Genomic DNA, 12,697 nt, shown 5'->3' with positions numbered 1-12,697 from the left:
AATGGTCCTATTCTTTTCCAGACTGGACACTGACCCTCCTATTCCCTGAGCCTCAATTTTGTTAACCAGCATTTTATGTATTTTGTCTAAGCTTTCTTAAAATCCTTGTTGTTCTGACTGCAGCGGGAGCAACATACTGTCAATTCAGTCCTGTCACTCCAGTCCTGTCACTTCACAGGTCACAGCATATTATTAAGCTTTCACACCCAATCAGTAAACAGCCAAATTAAACACTCTAGTAAGCCCAGAATGAAACAGACCAAACCAGGTATCTTTAGACAACAACAAATTAACTATGAATTAAAAAAATTAAATCTTAAAGACTATTACGATAACCCTATGTCTAAAGACCTTATAACTTCTTATTTTAACCTAACTCCCGCATTCAAACACATATACTCAAAAATTAACAGTTAACTGATTTTATAAGATAAGTTTTTAAAATTAGCTGTCTACTAGGTTGTCTACGAATATCCATTATAAGCCCACCGACTCCCACAGCTACCTCGACTACACTTGTTCACACCCTGCCTCCTGTAAGGACTCCATTCCATTCTCCCAGTTTCTCCGTCTCCGACGCATCTGCTCTGATGATGCTACCTTCCATGACAGAGCTTCTGATGTGTCTTCCTTTTTCCTCAACCGAGGATTCCCCCCCCCACTGTTGTTGACAGGGCCCTCAACTGTGTCCGGCCCATTTCCTGCACCTCTACCCTCACCCCCTCCCCTCCCTCCCAGAACCGTGACAGGGTTCCCCTTGTCCTCACTTTCCACCCCATCAGCCTCCATATCCAAAGGATCATCCGCCGCCATTTCCGCCACCTCCAGCGTGATGCCACTACCAAACGCATCTTCCCTTTCCTTCCCCATCAGCATTCCGAAGGGATCATTCCCTCTGCAACACCCTGGTCCACTCCTCCATTACCCCCACCACCTCCTCCCCTTCCAATGGCACCATCCTCTGCAATCGCAGGAGGTGTAATACCTGCCCATTTACCTCCTCTCTCTTCACTATCCCAGGCCCCAAGCACTCCTTTCAGGTGAAGCAGAGATTTACTTGTACTTCTTTCAATGTAATATACTGTATTCGCTGCTCACAATGTGGTCTCCTCTACATTGGGGAGACCAAACGCAGACTGGGTGACCACTTTGCGGAAACCTCTGCTCAGTCCGCAAGCATGACCCTGAGCTTCCGGTTGCTTGCCATTTCAACACTCCCCCCCTGCTCTCATGCTCACATCTCTATCCTGGGCTTGCTGCAGTGTTCCAGTGAACATCAACGCAAGCTCGAGGAACAGCATCTCATTTACCGATTAGGCACACTACAACATTGAGTTCAATAATTTCAGAGCATGACGGGCCCCCCATTTTACTTTTATTTTTAGTTATTTTTTCTTTTTTACATTTTTAACGTTTGTTTTTGGTATGCTTATTTCATTTCATCTTAGTTTGTTCAGTTTGCTTACCCACTGTTTTTTTTCATGCTTGTGCTTGCTGCTGTTCAATCTTCAGTCCGTTAACACCCTATCTGTACTAATGCTTTGTCTTTAAACACACCATTAACATATTGTTTGCCTTTGATCCATGACCTTCTGGTCAGCTATTCTGTGGCCTTGTCCAATCTGCACCTTCTCCTTTGTTATCTGTTGCCCCACCCCCGCTTTACTTGCTTATAACCTTTGACGTTTCTAATATTTGCCAGTTCTGAAGAAGGGTCACTGACCCAAAACGTTAACTCTGCTTCTCTTTTCACAGATGCTGCCAGACCTGCTGAGTATTTCCAGCATTTCTTGTTTTTATTTTAAAATTAGCTGTCTCTTAATTAATAAAATCAATAAGTTTTTGTAGGTTACGTTCCTCATCGATGAGGTCTTCTGTTGTGTAAATAATCAAAGGTCACTCAAAGTCTTCACGTGGGTTTGATGAAAATAGTCCTTCAGACAATAGGTATTCAACTCTTCGGCTACAACAAGCATTAAACAATTCTTTGAATGATGAGCGCAGCAATACAAACGGTTTCTTGAAAAATAAGGCTTTTCTTCTTTAGTCAGGGAATTAACCTGGTTTGTAGCTCCTTGTAGAATTTTTGCTGAGAGGAAATAGACAGCTTTCCTCTCTTCAGTACGCTTTGCTGGAAAGTCTCTCCAAACCAACTGGTTTCTGCCAGTTCTATGTACAGCCAAGTGGAAACATTACCATGTGACCTCGCTCTTTTCTGCTGTTACCCAGGGTAACAAAAATGCAGTTGCTGCACAGTGTGTCTCTGAAATTCCAGAACCTTGCTCCCTTAAAGGTACACTGTTTTTAACAGAGTCTTAAAGGCACACACACTGTTTTTAATCCGAGGAGAAAAATATTTACAGATCCATGATAATATAGACATCCACCACATTCCCTTCATCAACCTTCTCTGTTACTTCATCAAAAAAGTTCAATTAGTCAAGCATGAACTTCCTTTTACAAATCGATGCTCGCTATCCTTAATTAACTCAAACCTCTCCAAGTGCCTATTGATTTTTTCCCCCGATTATTGTTTCTAAAACCTTACCCGCCACAGATTTTTAACGAACTGTCCTGTAGTTGCTAGGGCTGTCCTTGCACCCTATCTTGAATAAAGGTGTCTCATTCGACACTCTCCAATCCTCTGGCACCTCCCCCTATCTAGGGAAGGTTAGAAGATTACGGCAATCTCTACTCCCACTTTCTTTAAAAACCTGGGATGCAAGTCATCCGGACCAGGTGACTTATCTACCCTAGGCATAGCCAGCCTTTCCAGTCCCTTCTCCCTCTCAATTTTTACCTTATCCATTAACTCTAACATCTCTGATTGTACCGATAATTTGTCAGATTCCTCTTCCTTAGTAAATACAGATACAAAGTGCTCATTAAGCATTCTAGTCTTGCTCTGTGCCTCTTTTGACCCTAATAGGCCCCACTCCACTTCTTACTATGCACTTACTATTTACATGCCGGTAGAAGATTTTTGGGTTCCCTTTTATGTTGACTGCCATTCTATTCTCATATTCTCTCTTTGCTAGTCTTATTTTTCTCTTCACCTCCCCCCTCAACCTGTTGTGTTGGCCTGGTTCTCACTTGAAGAATTCACCTGACATGCATTTGACCCGATCCTTTTTTTTTGTTTCATCATAATCACTAACACCCTCATCATCCTCGGAGCCCTGTTTTTGGTTCCCCTACTTTTTACCCTTGTCAGAATGTACCTAGCCTGTGCCTGAAGCCTCTCTTCCTTAAAAAGAATCCATTATTCCATTATATTTTTTCCTGTCAGTCTTTGTTCCATTTTACCCTGGCTGGATCCCTTTTCATAACACTGAAATTAGCCCTCTTCCAATCTACCCGTTCTACCTTGTATTCTTCCTTCCTTTTCTGCATTATGAGTCTAAACCTTATGATACGATGATCACTCTTACCCAGGTGCTCCCCCATAGACAACTGGCCCACCTCATTTCCCGACACCAGATCCAGCAATGCCTCCTTTCTAGTTGGACCAAGAACATTCTGCTAAAGTTCTCCTAAACATAGTCCAGAAATTCTTCCCCCTCCTTTCCTTTTACTCTTAAAATTATCAAAATTGATATTTGGGTAATTAAAGTCCCCCAATGTCACCACTCTATATAGTTGTTGCACATCTCTGCGGGTGTCTACTAAAGTTATTTTCATCTTCAATTCCTACATTGTAGGAGCTTGCATTAATTTGCTGTTGCAGTTGGGCTGATGGCTGAATTTGAACAACGTCTCCTCTGTACTTAATGAGCTCTCTTGTACTTTTTATTGTAGAACTGGATTATTTTGTATCTGTAGTAATGCTTCTCTTTTTCCAGCATTTACTAGCCTCTGGTTCAGAAGGTGGCTCGCTTTAGGAAGTAATGTCTTGGTTTATTGGGCAGTACGCCAAGCTGGTGAGCTGTCCTGTATCTCACTTGGCATACATTTAAGGGTCTATGCTGGACCTGTGTACTTTTTTTCCGAAATGCCTTTGCAAATTAACAGTATTCTCAGCCTTGCCATTTAACTCTGGATTCCTTGGTGAGCTGGTGACATCACTGAACTTGCATTTTTCTTCAAATAGTTGGAACTCCCTTGAATTAAATGATCCATTTGTATGATGCACTATCTACTTCAGTGACGTGCTGAATCTTAATTCCTCCACTTAGGAGTAAATATTACAGAACATTGATGGTTTTTCTGTTTTTTGGCTTCTAAATATATGTCAATTGGAATGACTTGCTTGTTGTCAACATTACTAGTCATAAGCTGAACACATCTACCTTGTATAGCAGCAGGAAATATATCTTTGCCTCTATTCCAGACAAAATCAAATTTGTAACTTCAAAAATGGACCCTCATTCTGCGGTGCCTTTTGGGTGTACTGATTTCTAACAATAGTTTCTAACATCATTTTTCGTAATTTTCTTTTCAGACTTGTACTGCTCAAATGTCTCCAATCAGAAGCAATGGCGAAGTATTTTTGACCTGATATTTATTTCTGTTTCAGTTAGAGTTGTTGAGGCATAAGCCAGTGGTTGAGATAATTTCGTCTGAACTTTTCTTGTGGTAACACTTCCATGTTACATGCCCTTTTCTTACTTCGTTCAAAGAAGTGTAGTTGCCCTGATCAATGAGTAGTCATTCCAAGATTTCTCTAAATAACATCTGTTGGTTAGAGAAGCTATCTTGAGATCCACTTCAATTTTAGAGAATCTAGTTTTGTCCATTTTCAGGCAATCTATGGCCCAAATATTTCACTTCATTATTTCAACTCCATTTGTTATCTTTTTGTTGGAGTTGCTTCTACTGGGCTTATATTTTCTAGACATGGACCTATATATTTGTGCCATAGACTAAAATCTCCTCCACTATGATGGCAGCTCCGTTTTATCCTCAGAAATGCTTCATGAAGTTGTCTTTGAAAATTCGCAGGAGCTAAAGAGATTCTGAAAGGCACAAGCCCTTGTAACTTCCAAACGGTGTTTAAAAAGTCAGTTAACAGGCCTTTTTTCCTTATACATATGCCAAACCTATTATTTGCATTGACAACCATTAATAGTTAAATTTTTGCTAATTCAGGCCAAATGTCATCATTGGTTCGACATAAGCAATGATGATGTTAAAGGGCTTCAAATAGCTTTGGATTAATGCGCAAGTAAATTTTTTCATTATCTTTCACAACCAGCACCATTTAAGGAGACCCAGTCAGTTGAGACACTAGCTTTTCTATCTCAAAACTCAATTAATATGCTTCTTGTCCAGTTCTTTTACACCTGGAAGCAGTTTCCTAGCTTGTAACTGTGTGTGGCTGGGATCAGTTTGAAGGTGCAGAGTACCTTCTGACTTGGCCAGTGCATCTTATTTTGTGAGCTTTGAACCCATCTATTTTTGTGGTTTTATGTTTCATTGTCAAAAGTTTGATATGTTGAATGACTCTAGAGTCATTTACAGCACAGAAGGAGACCCATTGAGCCCATGCTAGCTCTCCACAAAGTTAGTTAGTCCTACCCCCCCACCCCGGCTCAGTTTCTGTAGCCCTGCAAGTCTATTTCCTTCAGGTGGTCATCCAATTTCCTATTGAATTTATTGATTGCCTCTGCTTCCACCACTCGTGGGCAATGAGTTCCAGGTCATTGCCACTCACTGCGTAAAACAAGTTCTTCTTCATATTTCCCTTGCATCTCTTGCCCAAAATCTTCAATGTGTGTCTGCTAATCCTTGTATCATTGGTTCATGGGAGCAGTTTTTCCTTGTCTAACTTACCTAAGGCTGTCATAATCTTGTACATTTCTATTAAATTTCCCCTCTATCACCTTTTGTTCTAAGGAGAACAATCCCAGTTTTTTTAACCTAACCTTGTAACTAAAATCCCCCATCCTTGGGATCATTCTGGTGAATCTTGTCTGCACCCTCTCAAGGACCCTCACATCCTTCCTAAAGTATGGTGACCAGAACTGGACGCAATACTCGAACACTTAGAACAGGTCTAGATGCACTTGGCACTATTTTGATTCCTGGACTATTTGGTATTTCATGGGTGAATTAGGGGTGCAGTGGAGGGGGAGGGGGGAGGGGTGGGGTGGGTGAGGAGTGGGGGTTGATTACACTGACTTCTTGGCCTGTGACTTAATTTTAGTTTTGTGCATGTACAGCTCATTGTTGGAATCCTAAAGTTCTCTTCTGCTTGAATCACTAAAGAATTTCAGGTATTCATTCTCGGATAGAATGTCGACAGACTACGGTCTAGCTGAAATTGACTTGTTTACACGCATGTTGACATGTTGGTTTTCTACAGATTCAACAATAAATGTGAGAATGTGACCTTTATCTGAGTCACGAATAGCTTCATCTGCAATATGTTGCTACTGTTTACCTCTGGCGCAATTTCTGGACTTTAGACACTTGACTGAGAAATTGTTCAGTACCTGTATTGATTGCACTTCCAACTCAAAGCAGGACAGGCTACTTTCATTAAAACATTATGTTTGACCACAGCATTTGCAGTCTATTTCAGATGCTTTCCAAAATATCTTGGGCTTCATGTCTGGAATTATTTTCTCCCTTTTCAGTGCTAAATATTTCACTTTTTTTCCCAGCTGCTTTGTTGCTTTTTTACTTGCCTTACATATGGTTCTTGTATAAGTTCCTTCCAAATAACATTGTTTTGTATGTCCAATGACTTGTCTCTGATTATGTTTTCTTATGGACCTACCGTCATGTTCTAAATAAATTGTGGAAACCTGCTACATTTCTGACTGTTGTTTCATCAGGATCATGGTCCTAATTGTTAGCAATAGAGCATTTATTGGTTTCAGGATACCCCCATTGTATTATTGTTTGTTCTTTCTGTGGGCAATAACAATCTCAGGCTTGTCTTTATGTTTCAAACTAAAGATCCAAGTATTGTACATGCCCCTTTGTCCATTCTGTAGCAGTTTTGATATTTTTAGGTTGTTTAATGAGGCATAATACAGTCTTGTGATTTTTTTTTTCTCCCCAAAATTATCTTTAAAAGGTTTTCTAATTGCTTGCTTGGTTACTTAGCATCTCCAGCTTTTCTGAGTGGTATATTTTCAATAATAAATTCCAGGAACTGTACTGCAGCTGTATTTTTGGTACTGAACATTCTTACTTTGTAAATGTTCAATGTTTTGTTTAGAATGCAGTTGAACAAAAATGGTACAGGGTCTGTATGTTTAGAGTATGTTTATAGTACTTGGGGGCTGAAAGGCAAATGGAGATGCAGGAAACTAACTTTGCTGGCTTCTAATGTTTCTTCCACTGCTTCAGCTTATTTTTCAAGCATTCTGATGGATTTAGGATGAGTTACTTCTAATTCCGATACCAAGTAACACTTGTAATTGAATTAGTAGCAAACTGGAAAAGACATCAGAGCTGAATGTACTGTTTATTGCCCATTCATTGAGCGCTGTCCAGTATCAATCATTCAAAGATAGAAGTTGGAGGAAACTGTCAGGGAACTTCCTGTATTTTTTTATTTGACAAAGTTATATCAATATACCAACAATTATATGTAGCAGATAAATGCATTCATCAAGTAAATGTTGCATTTTTTCCAGTATTAGATTTTTTTAAATATCTATGATCAAGTAACCATCCAATATGTTTTTTAGCATATTACTAGAAGGAAGAAAGAACTTGCGTAAATATAGTGCTTGTCATGACCTCAGGGTGTCCGAAAGTGCATTAGAGCCAATGTAGGAGATGTGTCAGCCAATTTGTACATAGCAAGGGCCCACAAACAGCAATGAAATAAATTGCCATATCATCTGTTTTAAGTATTGTTTGTGGGATAAATATTGGCCAGAATACCAGAAGAGCTCCTTTGGTCTTCAAATAGAGGCACTGGTCCTTTTATATCCATCAGAGAGGGCAGATGGGGCCTCGGTTTAATGTCTGTTCAAAAAGATAACTGCCTCAGTACTGCACTAAGTACCAGCCTAAATTGGGATTTGAATCAACAGCCTTATAACTTGGGTAAGAGTAATATCAGAGCGCCAACATTGAAGAGATCAAAAGCCATGTCATTATCAGCCGAAACTTGGCATTTGTATAATACCTTGAACAAAGAAGAACGTTCCAAGGTGCTTCACAGGAGAGTGAAGGGGAAAATGGATGTCAAGCTAAAGCAGAGCATATTAGCAGAGGGTTTAAGGGAGAGTCTTGAGGAGAGGGAAGTGGAAGGGTTTAATTAAGGAATTCTAGTGCTTGATGTCTTGGCCAGAGAAGGCACAGCTGCCAGTTGTGGGCGGGGTGGGGTTGGGGGTGGAAGCACAAGAGGCAGGAGTTAAAGGAATAGAGTTTTAGGGGTGGTTAGGTTACAGAAATATGGAACAATTAAATCATGAAGATGATGCACAAAATTTTCAATTTAAAGTATTAGAGCACTGAAATTCAGTGTAGCGAGGAGAGAGATGATAAGTGAGCAGAACTGGGTGTGGGATAGCGGCATCAGAGTTTTGGATCAGCTGATGTTTACAATGTTTGGATCATGGAATGCTGGCCATCAAAGCATTGTAAAAGTCGAGTCTGAATGTGACAAAGGCATGGATTCGGGTTTCAGCAGCACATTGGTTGAAATAAAGAAATAGGCAGGTTTTGTGATGGAGAGCATATGGGTTTGGGAGCTCTGCTTTGGATCAAATAGGACGACAAGATTGCAAACAGTCTAGTTTAGAATGAGATGGTGGCCAGAGAGGAAGTTGGAATCGGTGACGAGTGTACAGAGCTTGTGGTGGCAGAGGCAAGCAGACTGGAGTCGGGCAAACAGTCTGACAACATGGAGACCTTGGGGTCAAGAGAAATCATAGAGGCACAATTGAGACAAAAACAAGAAATGCTGGAATCACTCAGCAGGTCTGGCAGCATCTGTGGAAAGAGAAGCAGAGTTAACGTTTCGGGTCAGTGACCCTTCTTCGGAACAACTGAGTCTTGTCAGTATAATGTGGAAGGTGACCCCTTGTCACCAAGGGAAGCATGTAGTTTAGGAAGAGAAGGGAGCCAAGAATGAATCCTTGGGGTCTCACAAGGTGACTAGGATGGAAAGAAAATGCTGTGGCTACAATCGTGTTGGTCAGAGTAGAACCAAGTGAGGACACTCTCACTGAGCTGGACTACCAATGCTTCTAGAATTGAAGATATGATATAAATGCAAGTCTGTCTTTTAGTCAGTTCCTCAAATGGGCAATGCAGTTATCAACTGTCATCAATTATCTGCCGTCCTTACCTGATCGGGCCTACATGATACTCCAGACCCACAGCAATGTGGTTGGCTCTTAAATGCCCACTCAAATGGCCTAGCAAGCCACTTAGTTGTATCAAACTGCTACAAGGCCTAAGAAAAGGAATGAAACCGGCGGACCACCTGGCATCGACCTAGGCACTGGAAACGACAACAGCATACACAGCCCTGTCGACCCTGCAAAGTCCTCCTTACTAACATCTGAGGGCTTGTGCCAAAATTGGGAAAGCTGTCCCACAGACTAGTCAAGCAACAGCCTGACAGTCATACTCACGGAATCATATGTTACATGACTCCGGACGTCATGAAGTCTCATGGCATCAGGTCAAACATGGGCAAGGAAATTTTCTGCTGATTACCACCTACCGCTCCCCCTGCCCCTCGGATGATGAATCAGTGCTTCTCCATGTTGAATGCCAATTGGAAGAAGCACTGAGGGTAGCTAGGGCACAGAATATACTCTGGGTGGGGGACTTCACTGTCCATCACCAATATTGGCTCGGTAGCACCACTACTGACTGAGCTGGTCAAGTCCTCAAGGACATAGCTGCAAGACTGGGGTCTGTCGCAGGTAGTGAGGGAACTAACAAGAGGGAAAAATCTACTTAACCTCGTCCTCACCAATCTACCTATCACAGATGCATATGTCCATGGTAGGAGTGACAACCACACAGTCCTTGTGGAGACGAAGTCCCGTCTTCACACTGAGGATACCCACCATCGTGTTGTGTGGCACTACCACCGTGCTAAATGGGATAGAGTTGCAGAGTTATACAGCACAGAAACAGGCCCTTTGGCCCATCGTGATAGATTTCAAACAGATCGAGCAACTCAAAATTGGGCATCCATGAGGTGTTGGGGGCCATCAGCAGCAGCAGTGTATTCAACCACAATCTGTAACCTCATGGCCCAGCATATCCCCCACTCTACCATTACCGTCAAGTTGGGGAACCAACCCTGGTTTAATGAAGAGTACGGGAGGGCATGCCAAGAACAGCACAAGGCATACCTAAAAATGAGGTGTCAGCCTGGTGAAACTACAACACAGGACTACTTGCATGCCCAACAGCGGATGCAGCATGCGATAGACCGGGCTAAGCAATCGCAACCAACAGATCAGATCTAAGCTCTGCAGTCCTTCTAAATCCGGTTGTGAATGGTGGAGGACAATTAATAGGAGGAGGAGGCTTTGCAAACATCCCCATCCTCAACAATGGGGGAGCCCAGCACATTAGTGCAAAAGACAAGGCTGAAGCATTTGTATCCATTTTCAGCCAGAAGTGCCAAGTGGATGGTCCGTGTCTGCCTACTTCTGAGGTCCCCAGCATCACAGATGCCAGTCTTCAGCCAGTCCGATTCACTCCACGTGATATCAAGAAATGTCTGAAGGCACTGGATACTGCAAAGGCTATGGGCCCTGACAACATTACAACAGTAGTACTGAAGACCTGTGCTCCAGAACTTGCCGCGCCCCGAACAAAGCTATTCCAGTACAGCTACAACACTGGCATCTACCCAGCAATGTGGAAAATTACCCTGGTATGTCCTGTGCTCACAAAGCAGGACAAATCCAACCCAGGCTATTACTGCCCCATCAGTCTACTCCCGATCATCAGCAAAGTGATGGAAGGGGTCGTCGACAGCACTGCCAAGCGGCACTTGCTTCCCAATAACCTGCTCAGTTTGGGTGCAGCCAGGGCTGTTCAGCGCCTGACCTCATTACAGCCTTGGTCCAAATAGGGACAAAAGAGCTGAACTCAAGAAGTGAGGTGAGAGTGACTGCCCTTGACATCAAGGCAGCATTTGACTGAGTATGGCATCAAAGAGCCCTAGCAAAACTGGAATCAATGGGAATCGGGGAAAACTCTCCACTGGTTGGAGTCATACTTAGCACAAAGGAAGATGTTTGTGGTTGTTGATGGTCAATCATCTCAGTCCCAGGACATTACTGCAAGAGTTCTTCAGGGTAGTGTCCTAGGCCCAACCATCTCCAGCTGTTTCATCAATGACCTTCCCTCCATCATAAGGTCAGAAGTGGGGATGTTTGCTGATGGTTGCACAATGTTCAGCACCATTCGTGACTCCTCACATACTGAAGCAGCCCATGCCCATATGCAGCAAGACCTGGACAACATCCAGGCTTGCGTTGATAAGTGGCAAGTAACATTCGCGCCACACGAGTGCCAGGCAATGACCATCTCAAACAAGAGAGAATCTAACCATCTCCTCTTGATGTTCAGTGGCATTACCATCGCTGAATCTACCACTATCAACATCCTGGGGTTACCATTGACCAGAAACTGAACTGGAGCAGCCACATAAATACTGTGGCTACAAGAGCAGGTCAGAGGCTAGGAATCTTGCGGCGAGTAACTCACCTCTTGTACACGGTGGACAGGCACTGGGGAGACAAGGCACGTCAGGAGTGTGATGGAATACTCTCCACTTACCTGGATGGGTGCAGCATCAACAGCACTCAAGAAGCTCAACACCATCCAGGACAAAGCAGCCCGCTTGATTGGCACCCATCCACCACCTTCACAGTGGCAGCAGTGTGTCCCATCTACAAGATGCACTGCAGCAACTCACCAAGGCTCCTTCGACAACACCTTCCAAACCCGCGACCTCTACCAACTAGAAGGACAAGGGTAGCAGATGCATGGGAATACCACCACCTGCAAGTTCCCCTCCAACCCACAGACCATCATTACTTGGAACTATATCGCCGTTCCTTCACTGTTGCTGGGTCAAAATCCTGGAACTCCCTTCCTGAAAGCATTGTTGGTGTACATACACCCTAAGGACTGCAGCGGTTCAAGAAGGCAGCTCACTACCACGTTCTCAAGGGCAATTAGGGATGGGCAATAAATGCTAGACGTGCCATTGATGCCCAAATCCCACGAACTAAAAAAAACTGAGCACAGGAATGCATTCAAGTGCCTTAACAAAAATGAAATGACCCAGATTCTTTTGGGTAAGTGCATTGCATGATGTAGCCCGAAGCACAAAGAACCAAGTGGTCCTAGGATTGGTTCCTGGCCTGTGCTGAGTGGAATTACTTTACTACTCCACACTGGTGTTGCTGGCTTCCCAAATGCAGGGCTCATGCAATAACAGTAACCCCAGAGTAAACTTGGTGGATTCACTGAGACTGCTTGCCAGCAAGATCCAACTGTCTGTTGGTCAAACTTGCTGTCTGCATGCAAATTGATTTATTATTGAACAATTCCAAAACAAGCCATTTCCTATTTTAAATATTAAGATAAAATAGGTTATGTTTAATGCAATGAATGACCTCCACGAGTGCCTGCTAATCTTTAACAGTAAACCCAACTAAATTTTTTTTTAACAGCCAGTCCAAAGGGCCAACAGTAGTTAAGTTAGCACTTTGAAACCATTAGTATGTGAATATGCCTGACAGTTAAA

The 12,697-nt window shown here is 42.8% G+C and overlaps 1 protein-coding gene across 10 annotated transcripts in view; it reads left to right on the top strand.

Annotated features, from left to right (window-relative positions):
* Positions 1–12,697, top strand: part of zmynd8 (zinc finger, MYND-type containing 8) — a 168,418-nt gene that overhangs the window by 100,002 nt on the left and 55,719 nt on the right. The gene's annotated exons all lie outside the window — the stretch shown is intronic.

The sequence above is a fragment of the Heterodontus francisci genome, chromosome 16, assembly GCF_036365525.1.
Source record: "Heterodontus francisci isolate sHetFra1 chromosome 16, sHetFra1.hap1, whole genome shotgun sequence".
In the NCBI taxonomy this organism is placed as follows: Eukaryota; Metazoa; Chordata; class Chondrichthyes; order Heterodontiformes; family Heterodontidae; genus Heterodontus; species Heterodontus francisci.
This window is presented reverse-complemented; position numbering and strand designations above follow the sequence as displayed.